This window comes from Podarcis bocagei (genome assembly GCF_964188305.1).
Source record: "Podarcis bocagei genome assembly, chromosome: 7".
In the NCBI taxonomy this organism is placed as follows: Eukaryota; Metazoa; Chordata; class Lepidosauria; order Squamata; family Lacertidae; genus Podarcis; species Podarcis bocagei.
Window position 1 is genome coordinate 47,776,906 of NC_138132.1, and position 12,905 is coordinate 47,789,810.

Here is a 12,905-nt window from a genome sequence, read left to right on the forward strand (position 1 = left end):
ATCAATTGGTTGGAGGAGGGGTTAGGATTGGCTAGGCCTGCCCCTCCAAGGTTGCTGCGGAAAGGGAAATTCCATTAAAGGAATCCAGGGGCTTGCCATCTTTTCATCCAAATCCCTGGAATGGGGCTAGGGCCGGCAAACCCTGAGGAGCATGCGGGGAGAGGTGAGGGTCTTTGACTCAGCTCCATTTCTCCCCAATATTGTTTTTCCCTTACTGGCTTTTGGTGGTGGCCGTAAGTCAGTTCTGTCCCCAGGCGGGGGGACAGATAGTCTTAACCAATGCCTAAGCAACCACTCACATTTATGTATTTCAATAAAGTTGTGGCCAAAATTATGCCAAAAACCTTAAACAAAAATTATGTGTGTGTTGTGAGTTATTTGAGGGGTGGCTTGGGGACCTCGACACGCAACTGGAAATGTTGCTTTTTACTTTAAGCAGGTTATTCTTGACTAATTCAGGAAAGAGACATTAGCTGAGGAAACAATTGCATTAAAAAGGTGCATATTTGTACATTTTAATACATTTTTTGAAACAAAAATACCTGCTAATTGTATTTCTTTTTCCTCCTCAATTTATTTGAATTATTCCATGAAGCTGCTTCCACGTGCAAAACATTCAACAATAATTTTCCTGTCTTTATGCATCAGTAATAGGGAGCCTGTGGCTCTCCAGATGTTGTGGGACTATAACTCTCATAATTTCTGGCGACAGGGTAAAGTGGCTGGGGCTGCTGGGTACTGGGGTCCAGCAGTTTATGGAGGGCCACAGGTCCCCCACCCCCATTGTACACTGTGCAGAATCTAGTTACCACAGTGAGCTCATTTACCAGTGTTGCTAGCATTACAAAGATTTCCATGGAAACAGATTCTAAAAACCCATTATTATGGCATGCATTTTGGATCAATGGTTACAGAACAGAGAATTATGAGGAGAAAACATATTCCTGCTCAGATGTGGTCAATAGACTTCACAGCACTATCTAAAGGAAACACACAAATGCTAGGGAGAAGTAGCATTTTACAGCATTGATTTTACTTAAAGGACAGGAACACATATTCATGACTGCGTTGGATGCTCAATTACCATGTGAAAGTCTCTGCTTTTGTGTGCGTTATGGTGCTCCCACCACCTATGCAAACATATACTTGAAGCACTCATTTCTACTACTCTGAAAAGTAACACATCACCCAAAAGCTCAACATGTTATGAAATAGTATAGTCTACCTGTTACACATGTATCTGAAAAGAGAAGATTGGGATGTGAGGCTTATCATGCCAGTGTTGCAAAATGGTTAGTGTGCCAGACTAAGGCCTGTGAAACAAAGGTTCAAATCCCTATTTAGTCATGAAGTTCACTGACCAATCTTGGACCAATTATTAACTCTCAACCTATCCGACCTCACAGGGTTGTTCTGAGGATAATAGAGTGGGAGAGCCATATATGCCACCTTTACCCTTTTCTGGGGAGAGGAGAAGGGTGTGATATAAATGCCATAAATTAAAAAATCCACTCAGTGAATTAAGCATGACGGAGTGCATTTTTGAAACCTATCTTACAAAACAATCCTGTGCATAGAAGAAAGTTCCATTAGGTACGTATGGGACATATGCTCAGATCAAGTGCATATAGTATATGGGGTCTGCATAATGTTGCCCTTCCAGCTGCACTTCTATGGGACCTCTAGGGTGTTGCTATTTATGGACCTTAAGGTCCTCCGTGGGGCATACCGGGAGAGGCGGTCCCATAGGTACGAGGGTCCTAGGCCGTGAAGGACTTTAAAGGTCAAAACCAGCACCTTAAATCTGACCCTGTACTCCACCGGGAGCAAGTGCAGCTGGAAAAGCACTGGGTGAATATGCTCCCATGGCAGAGACCCTGTGATGAGCCTCAGTGCAGCATTCTGCACCCTCTGGAGTTTCTGGGACAGCTTCAAGGGCAGCCCGCGTAGAGCGAATTACAGTAGTCAAGCCTGGAGGTGACCGTCGCATGGATCATTGTGGCCAAATCAGGGTGGGAAAGGTAAGGGACCAACTGCGGTGAAGGTGGAAAAATGTCACCTTGGCTGTTGCTGTAACCTGCGCCTCCATGGAAAGGGAGGCGTCAAGGATTACACCCAAACTCTTAACGGAAGGCAATGGCAGTAATTGGGCCCCCGCAAGAGAAGAGAGTTGGTCCCTCATCCCCACACCATCCCGACCCAGCCAGAGGACCTCTGTCTTCAAAGGATTTAGTTTCAATAGGCTCCCATAAAACCATCCAGCCACAGCTTCCAAGTATCTGGTCAATGTGTCCGGGGCCGAGTCGGTGTGGCCATCCGCCTCTGTTGTTAACCTTGTGTTGCTTCAGACTGGAGAGGAGATTGCATGTTTGAATATTCCTAAATATTAGAATCTAGAAGGTACTAGAAGATAAAAGTAACCTAGACCTTTTTGGTTTTCCATCTGTAGGGTTTTAAAAAGAGAGAAAGAGAGAACGTCTGATCATGATTTCCTGCTTTCAGTCCAAATTGGTATTGTCCAGAAACATTTTACCAACATGATGAAGCTATTTGTCTAGACTGGGCCTTGTGAAATACAATTGGCCTATGGTCGCTTTAGTAATCACAAGCCAAGTTTGTCCTTCCTTGAACTGAGAAAATAATGTCCAAGCCAAAAGAGCAGAGGCAGAGGAGGTGGCAGCTGGCTACTTAGTACCACCTGCAAGGTTAGTGCTGGGGATCACATTTCCCATCTGTCTCATGAACACAGAAAACAGATATTTTACATCCAAACTATCCTGACAGATTTCCCCTTTTATGGCTGAACGGAAAGCCAAATCACCACTTCAGCCAATACTCTCTTTAAAAAAACACACAGCAACTGTAGCTTTTTTAAAAAAAATTCTTAATGAATCAATATGGGGGTGATACAAAGGATCTCCCTCCCCTTGACCCCATACAGAGAAACTTGGATAACATCAATATCTCCTGGGAGTTCAAATTATAGAAGAAGCTCCCCATCATCTCCAAAATTTAGAGCAAATTGTACTCACATTTGTGTCATCAGAGAAATTGTGCTGTGAGATTTAACAGGGCTGCTATGAAAGCAGCCTCCAAAACACGAAAGACAATTAAATTCTGTGTGTTTACAAGTGGAAATCTGCTGTAAATAACCATGTCAATTGGATCCTACTGTGAGAAGCTTGGATCGGAATATCGATATGCAGTGACTGTGAAGAAAAAGAACAGGGGAGGAACTGGTGGGAAGAACTTATGGAAAAAAGTAGGAAGGGGGGGATAGGCTAAACTGAGTTCTAGAAATAATGTTCAAGCTAGATCTGCAAAATTAATTTGCTTCCTAAATTTCACCTCTAGATTTTTCTTTGTGAATGTTATTACCAAATAGATGGTGATTGTTATTGTTGTTATCATTATTATTACAATGATTGTAATTGTTGTTACAATTGTTATTATTATCCACCCTTCACCCTAAGATTCATGGGCAGGTTGTTGGCTGTCAAACAAGGGGTAAACCCTAGAATCATAGAATCATAGAGTTGGAATAGACCACAAGGGCCATCGAGTCCAACCCCCTGCCAAGCAGGAAACACCATCAGAGCACTCCTGACATATGGTTGTCAAGCCTCTGCTTAAAGACCTCCAAAGTAGGAGACTCCACCACACTCCTTGGCAGCAAGTGCCACTGTCGAACAGCTCTTACTGTCAGGAAGTTCTTCCTAATGTTTAGGTGGAATCTTCTTTCTTGTAGTTTGGATCCATTGCTCCGTGTCCGCTTCTCTGGAGCAGCAGAAAACAACCTTTCTCCCTCCTCTATATGACATCCTTTTATATATTTGAACATGGCTATCATATCACCCCTTAACCTCCTCTTCTCCAGGCTAAACATGCCCAGCTCCCTTAGCCGTTCCTCATAAGGCATCGTTTCCAGGCCTTTGACCATTTTGGTTGCCCTCCTCTGGACACGTTCCAGTTTGTCAGTGTCCTTCTTGAACTGTGGTGCCCAGAACTGGACACAGTACTCCAGGTGAGGTCTGACCAGAGCAGAATACAGTGGTACCTGTTTGCTTTGACTGTGGGCACCTGTTAGAATTAATGAATCATAGAGTTGGAAGGGACCCCAAGGATCACCTAGACAAACCCCCTGCAACACAGGAATCTCAGCTAAAGCATCCATGACAGGCCATCCAACCTCTGTTTAGAAACCTCCAATGAAGAAGAGTCTACAACCTCCCAAGGGAGTCCATTCCACTGTCAAACAGCTCTTACTGTCAGAAAGTTCTTCCTGATGTTTTGTTAGAATCTCCTTTCTTGTAACAAGAAAGTCATTGGTTCAAGCCCTACTCTCCAGAGCAGGAGGAAACAAGTTTGCTCCTTACTTCAAACATTCTACATCTAAACCCAACTGGAAATTTCACAATTTAAGATTTGAATGAAAAAACCGGGGATTTTCATGCCATTTGCAACTGGCTGCAAGATAGTGGGGAATGTGTTGGTACACATCAGGAAATTAGTGCAACAGAATAGACACTGAATAGAAACTATGAGGTGGATAAAAAATATACAGAGGACATCACGGGGAAATGGACCTTAAGTGCTGTGTTTATATGACATTCTTTACCAAGCATCTGTGATTTCTCCTTGTGCACAAGAATGTGGAGTCCCTTTCTGTTCTCATTGCTTAAGATAAGCAAAGTTGGAAATGTTTTCAATAAATTCTCCACTCGGCTCTATTTGACTAGGAGTAGCTGGAAAACTGTCCTTCATTAGCAATGGCACCAGAGTTTCATAGCTATTAAAGTAAATATTTGCATAATTCCCATAGTATTAAACAATGACATTTCATCCTGAATCTTGAATTGTCCCACTGGTGTCTTGTATGTGAAAATAACACTTAGGCAAGAGACTATTCCACCACCACAACAGACACATTTCAGGAATATTCTAAAAGCAGCTCGGTAGCTAAGTGTAAACCCAACTTTTTCAAGTTGGCTTCAGGTTTGATTCTAATTTCTCTCTACTCATCAGTCCTTCCCATCACTATGGCTTGTCACAACTGCCTGAGTGCTGCCTCTAGTTGTCCTAGGTGTGGTTCAAGGGAAGGGCAGAAGTTCTCCTCTTTCCTCTCCAGCACCACAAGGCAGCAAATAGTTCCTGAAGAAAACATGGCTTAAAGAGATGGCAAAGAGCACAGATTGGAGGAGAATTTTTCTCCAGTTTGGATAGAAATCTGAACCAGAGAATAATTTGGGAGCTGTTGATATTCGCCCTTTAGTTGAACTGCGTATTATCAGTTGGGTACTTGTGAGCATGGTGCTCACTGGCATAAAGTTATAAGTACTTCCATTATCTGATAGATGTCGACCTATTTACTTGAAATATTTCCATCCTGGCTACAAACAAGTAGTTCTGTAGGCTGCTTATGGAATATAAGACATCAAAGTTAGATATAAATTACACAGAGAATAGTCAGTCTCTGCTTCCTTGAATGCTTTCTAACTAGACAATACTTGACATCAAAATTTGCAAAAGATAACACCAATGTGAAGTTTTGGAGGGAAATTTATTTGAGATTAAAGCTGGTGTATGCTATTCTTGGAGCACAGTTGCCCTGTTTAAATAACCCATTAATAATCACAATATCAATATTTCTTGTGTAAATACATCCATCTTCTCCTCCCCCCAATATTGTGTGAAAAAGTTCAAACAAACCTCAATTTACAGCATATTTACACTTGCACTAATATATGAATTCTAGCTATTGGAAATTTCATTTTCCTTTTATTCCCCCCAACACACTTTGAATAGCTGCAGCAGCAATTACTTAACAATCTTTACTAAAGAGGCTTCATTTCAAAAAGCAATGAACTAAGGCAAAAGCCTATTATTTACCAACCAATTCAGCAATAAATATAGATAAGAAAAGACTGCTTGGCTGATATTCATTTATGATTACAACTCAGCTATAAAAGCAGATGCCATTCAAAAAAAAGAGAGAGAGAGAGAGCATCCCGTTTCGCTGTGTGGCTCCAGGTCTTGCGGAAGAGCAGGCAGAGCCAGAAGCCAAACCCTTGAAGGGTAATCAAATGTGATTGAGTTTGAAAAGCAATACATTACCTGGAGGAGGTGAAAGTTCAGGTGGCTCATTCATGCATCAGAGGAAGGCTTGCTCAGACAAAAGAGGCATCTGCATTAGAAAAAGAGGCTGCATTTCGAGTCTGACTGGCTTGGCTTCGGCAAGATGATCTCGAGCATTTCTAAACTGGATCCGCATAATACCTAACATCTCAAAAGTGGAGATGACTACTACTTTTGAAACATCTCACCCTTTTCACCCAAAGTTTAAAAGTTTCAGACCCTGGGTGTCAAAGAGGAGACAAAACTGATGTCAGGATTTCTCTTTATTTAACAGGCTTTTTACACCACTTCTAAGCAGTTTATGCAAAATGTAAATTAACTTTACTAGTAAAATAAACAAACAAGCCTATTCCCCCCCCCCAAATGATAAATAAAATCAGCAGTTTTTAAAACATACATTACGAAGGTTGGGCTTTTGGCAAGGCAAGATGGCAACTGCCATGGGCTTCGTGAGCTGTCTCCGTTTCATAGCTGTTAAAAGTATTGGTCTCTTTCATAGAGACAGTCTGCTTTGGCCAATATAAACAGCGGGAGGGCACTGAATTAAGGATGAAGAGGATGGTGAAAAGGGGACACGAGGATTCTACCAGCAATGGGCAGGCATGGTGACTGAGATTCCAGTTTAATTCACTATATTTATCCATACACATTTTGTTTGTCATGCTATGATGCGCTTCAGTGGCACAATTTAATCCCTTCCAAGTCCAGGACAGTTCTGAACATGGTAAATCAGGTGTTACTCCAATTCCCAGCCATGCCTGGCACAGATGCCACGGATGAGACGGGAGCTAAACTCACAGTAAATTGAGATTAATGTTTGGTGTGGTGCCAGCTGAGGGAGGTTTTAGCATGTTTTATATGCGCCTGTAGGGAAAATATGAAACAGCCTTTTCTCTTTTAATTCTGTCAATCACAATTCTACTCGGTGGAGACTAACAGAGCTGTTCCACAGAAACCAAGCTGGCTGCTCTGCTCAAGGAAAAAAAATAACACATCTCATTGCTATTGAAAGAAACTTCAGCATGTTGAAAGTTTTTGTTTTCTTATGCATTTTTTTCTTCACCAGTTTAAGCCACTACCCCAAGTCTGAGGAAGAACTTATGAAGAGCCTTGTGAAAGGCCTAATTAATTGAGCATTAATAGTTTCCACAGAAGCAAACCAGATGGTAGACCCACTAGCTGCCCATGAGCATTCTCCCATATATGTTCCCCAGCAACTTGTAGAATCATAGAATCATAGAGTTGGAATAGACCACAAGGGCCATCGAGTCCAACCCCCTGCCAAGCAGGAAACACCATCAGAGCACTCCTGTCATATGGTTGTCAAGCCTCTGCTTAAAGACCTCCAAAGTAGGAGACTCCACCACACTCCTTGGCAGCAAATTCCACTGTCGAACAGCTCTTACTGTCAGGAAGTTCTTCCTAATGTTTAGGTGGAATCTTCTTTCTTGTAGTTTGAATCCATTGCTCCGTGTCCGCTTCTCTGGAGCAGCAGAAAACAACCTTTCTCCCTCCTCTATGTGACATCCTTTTATATATTTGAACATGGCTATCATATCACCCCTTAACCTCCTCTTCTCCAGGCTAAACATGTCCAGCTCCCTTAGCCATTCCTCATAAGGCATCGTTTCCAGGCCTTTGACCATTTTGGCTGCCCTCCTCTGGACACATTCCAGTTTGTCAGTGTCCTTCTTGAACTGTGGTGCCCAGAACTGGACACAGTACTCCAGGTGAGGTCTGACCAGAGCAGAATACAGTGGCACTATTACTTCCCTTGATCTAGATGCTATACTCCTATTGATGCAGCCCAGAATTGCACTGGCTTTTTTAGCTGCGGCATCACATTGTTGGCTCATGTCAAGTTTGTGGTCAACCAAGACTCCTAGATCCTTTTCACATGTACTGCTCTCAAGCCAGGTGTCACCCATCTTGTATTTGTGCCTCTCATTTTTTTTTGCCCAAGTGCAATACTTTACATTTCTCCCTGTTAAAATTCATCTTGTTTGTCTTTGCCCAGTTCTCTAATCTATCAAGGTCATTTTGAAGTGTGATCCTGTCCTCTGGGGTGTTAGCCATCCCTCCCAGTTTGGTGTCATCTGCAAATTTGATCAGGATGCCCTTGAGTCCATCATCCAAGTCGTTGATAAAGATGTTGAATAAGACCGGGCCCAAGACAGAACCCTGTGGCACCCCACTAGTCACTCTTCTCCAGGATGAAGAGGAACCATTGATGAGCATTTAGAACCATGCTTCCCCTGATCCTGAACAAAGCATTTAGCCTTTATAACTAGGAACCACTGATAGCCTTGTTCTCCATGAAATTGTCTAGACCCTTTGAAAAGTCATCTGACTGATGGGCATCACTACATCTTCTGGTAGCAAATTCCATACTTTTCTATGTGGTTCCTGTTTCCTGTCCTTTATCTCCCACCTTTCAGCTTCATTGCAGGACCCTTCACTAAGTGGGAGAACTTCTCTTTATACACTCTCTCCATGCCGTGTAAAATTTTGTATTCCTCTATCAAGCCCCTTCCCATTTACCCTTCACTTCGTTGGACAGCCAAGGCCACAGTGCAACCTGCAGGGATGTAAGAAGGCATTGATCTTCATTCAGTCCTGTTTTCGTCCCGTGCAGTCCTGTTTTTGCAACATTGCATTTCAGCTTCTGGCAAAAAAAACACCCTGCATTATTTGCTTCACTGTCTGCATAATTTTACACAATTACACAATTGTTTCACACCATTCATTCCAATGCAAAGAAAGCACAATCCAAATGGAGGGGGAGTCATGATTATGAATCATCTGCAGACTAAAAAAAAACAAGCACCACAAATATTAATTGTATTCAATAGATGGATTTTCCATTCCAAATATGGGGTGAGTAAGTGAAGATTGGTAATTTACACTCCTGTTTCTGTCAGCATTCTCTGATATCCCTAGCGACTCAGAAGCTTGGGGAGTCCCTGATCTGACTTGTGAAGGATGTGATCTGGCATGGAAACATGACAGCCTTCCCTGGATCACCACGATTCATTTCTTAGTTCCACTATCTCCACTTCACATGGCTTTTTTTTTAAGGGACATGCCTGTCACTCATGGATCAGGTCCATTGGACTTACAACCCTGTTCGGAGTTCAAACAGATTGCAGTCTCAGATAACAACATCCAACTAACCAGAATTCATGCTATATTTATACGGCAACTGAGGTGGGTGGTGGGTTAGGGATTTGACTGTTGTCTCTATTTTAGTACTGCGTACCACAGAACAAAGGCACCATTTCATGTATTTTTAAAAATGGCAAGCTGCCACCCCCTGTGTTGTCAGAAGCCCTAGCCCTGTCTTACTAACAAATAAAATCCCAGGCCTTGCTTTGCCTGAAATGAGATATTCATGTATACTCAATTCAGGCAGGATAATGCCCCTCCAGCCAAATGGCTTTCAGTTTCTTCCTCATGAAATTTAAATGGCTCTGCGACCCCCATGCTAGGCCAGCCTACACATTCACAAACAGCCAGATTAAAAATCAAAGCCTAGGTAGGGTTTTTTGTTTTTATTTTTTTGTTAAAAGTAATGCTACGATTTTCCCTTGCATGACAATATTTTGCGCTGCTCAGGATAGACTCTTAACACGTGTGGGAGGAAAATTGCAAAGTTATTTCTCCTATAGACAGGATGATATATTTCCTAATGAGCAGCTTTCAGCAAGAGGCCTACTCTGGGTTTTTAAATGGCATTTAACCCAGAATGTTCAACAATGTGTGTGTATGTGTGTGCCTAAATCTTCTTAAAACAGGCTTCCGTTGCTGGGGTTTAGTAATCACCGAGGGATGTTTATGATAACAACTCACTCAGTAATTAAAACTGAATGCAGTGGCTGTTCATGAATGCCCAGACTTCACGATGGCTGAGAACAATTAGCAATGGATACTCAAGCCACACTAATTACACTGAGCTTGCAATCAACATTTTTGAATAGCATGTTTTTATGTGAAATTCGCTTTGTCTCCATGTAGGATTCTGGGACTATGTGTTTGGTTCTCTCGAGGCTCTTTACACTGAGAGACTTGGAAAGTTTTGTGTGTTTTTTCCCAGCTTTACTGTTGCATTCTTAACAAACAAACTCCAAGGCTTAATGGAATTGCACCAGGATGTCAAAACCAGAAAGCAAATGTAGAATAAGCCTTAAACAGAATCTTAAAGTGACTACCCCCTAAGTATCCAATGAATCCTGCTTATTCTAATGCCCCGTGGGACAGAACATATAAATGGCTGCATTCATGCAAATTCTAAAATGTCCAGAATATTTCAAAGGGTCTTTCTAAACCAGAACATATGGCAGAGTTTCCAGAAACTTTCCAATTTAGGGATTGGAACTGGGATTCTCTAGGAAGGCAGTTCCAAAGAAGTCTCCATCCTCTCATCCTCGGTGGCATTAACATAAACGTATGTAAGGATACCACTAACCCTTTTCAGTCCTTCAGAAGATGGGGAGAGGGGGTCAAACTAGGAAAGGGGTATATATTCATAAGCCCCCACTCTCAACATCCTTGCATACACTGGCCTCATTTTCTCCTCTCTCAACCTTCATGCATTTCATGACAAAGCCAGCAGGAATATTCTAACCATATTCTGCTCAAGGCAGAGCACTGATTGGGAACACTGATTGCACTGTGCAGCTGATTGTGGGAAGGATTCAGCTGCAATGCAGTCATGTCTTTGCTTTGAACGCACCAAGGACAGGAGAGGAGAGATGGGCTTGCGGGCGGCACATGATGCACCCATGCCATGACACAATATGAGCTCTCCAGGATGCTGTTGAACACTGAAACAGGGCTACTGCGTTGTGCATTTCTCATTTGCTGCACCAAAAAATGCATTGGGGCTGGCAACACAGCCAATGAAAACTGTGGGTGGTAGCTAACTAAGTTCTACTCAGAGTGGACCCATTCAAATTAATGGCTATGGCTAATTTAGATACATTAATTCCAGCAGGTCTATGTAGAATAAAACTTAGTTGGATACAACCCTCTATTTCTAGATGAAATGAGCAAGCTTTTTCTAAGCCCATTTTTTTTCTGGAGCAGGCAAACTGATGAAGTGAACTTCATGGTTGAGGAGAGATTTGAACTTTGGTCTTGGTCTGACAGTCTTAGTTCTATGCTGCATTGGCTGTTATGATGAGGACAAGTACCTTGCAATGATAGGAAATGGAGAGCTAGTCTCCCTCTGGTCTGCTGGATGTTCACTATGTCCATAGCAGGAGTGACAACGGTAGAACTGGGCTTGACTCTGCACCTGGTACTGGATTCTTCCTAAGTCAGGAGTAGTCAACATGGTGCTCTCTGTGTGGTTGGACAACAGCTCTCAGCAGCCCCTGCCAGCATGGGAAATGATCAGGAATTATGAAAGGTGTAGTCAATAATGTATAGAGAACACTGTTACTCCTATGCTTTGGGTTACTCCTGTCCTATGTCACTTCAGGAAAGACCACTGTTCTCCTATATTTTTATGAAACTGCATGAGATAGATTTTTTTTTAGCCTTGGCAAGCCATTCATCAGACTGAGAAAAGGCTTCTGAAAGCACAAGTTTTAATCATTTCCAAATTGACCTCACTTATTTTTCGGGAATTGAAATTAGCTTCCACCAGAAATAAATTTAGCTTCTTACTAGCATTTTTTAAAAAGTTATTATTAGCTCACTATAATTTTGCCATAAATATATTATTATAAATAAAATTATTATGAAGTTGTAGGCTGATCAGGAAAGACTCTGAAAATTTATATTGATTTGAAAACATTCAATTATGATACGGATAAGTGGCTCTCTAGACTACTCTGAAGCCAGTGAGAGTGAGGCTACTTTAAATGTTTAGTATAATATAATCCAAATAGCTACAAACTACATTTAATGAAATTCTCCAGAATGGAAACTGCCTATTGACTCCTAAAGCTATTTCATAATGGGCTCTCACTATCCATACAACACTGCACCATAACGATGATTAAAAATCCATCTGGGATTTAGCAACCATAAGCAGCTGTCCTCTGAGGCCAAGTCATCTGACCCAAGTAGAAAAATATATAACTCCTTCTAAAGAATAAGACCACTGTCAACCCATTGAGCAGAGGAAGTGCAGTTTCTAAGGAGTAAACTTCATAGAGCTCAGTGGTACTTGCTGCTGAGAAAACCTGCTTGGATTGTACTGTGCATTTCAGAGTCAGAGGTGTGGAGCCACTGAAGGATTAAGTTATTTCCCCAAAAGAAATATGCGAATCTGTATTATTCAGATGTACAATAAATCCAAATGTTAGCTGATATCTTCCTTTCTGTAGCATATCTCCAGCCATGGGCCAGGTCTACAAACTTGCAGTGCACCAAACCAGACCTTATCCATCAGTCATCTGTTGTGGCCTATCAGATACTTGACAAGACCACCATTTTTGAAGCCACAGCAAACTAAGCAGCTTTTTGAGCCTCCTGCAGCCCCAGTACATGCAAGCTTCCCTTTGATTTGTGGTTCATAAGCAAGCAGACCTGTTCCACAGAAGAGTTTTAAGCTGCTTCTGTTGTATTGTTTAAATATATATATATATATTTCTTACTCCCGTCTATCAGCTGTGCAGTAACAATAACAAGCAATCTCACAACCACACCCCATACCAGAGAGGCCATTTGCACACAGTTTTGCACTGATAAATTTTCTAACCAAAGCTTTTCCCCGGGTTATTAGCTTTTAATGTGCCATGAATTTTGATATGGTGAAGGAG

The 12,905-nt window shown here is 41.9% G+C and overlaps 1 long non-coding RNA gene across 2 annotated transcripts in view; it reads right to left on the reverse strand.

Moving 5' to 3' along the window:
• The window catches only part of LOC308591787, a 51,497-nt gene that overhangs the window by 18,031 nt on the left and 20,561 nt on the right, over positions 1-12,905 (reverse strand). For both annotated transcript variants that reach the window (XR_014010258.1, XR_014010259.1), the window contains 2 exons: positions 11,328-11,510; positions 6,115-6,184 (listed from right to left, as the gene is read on the reverse strand). This is a non-coding gene — a long non-coding RNA (uncharacterized lncRNA). The remainder of the gene's footprint in view (positions 1-6,114; positions 6,185-11,327; positions 11,511-12,905) is intronic.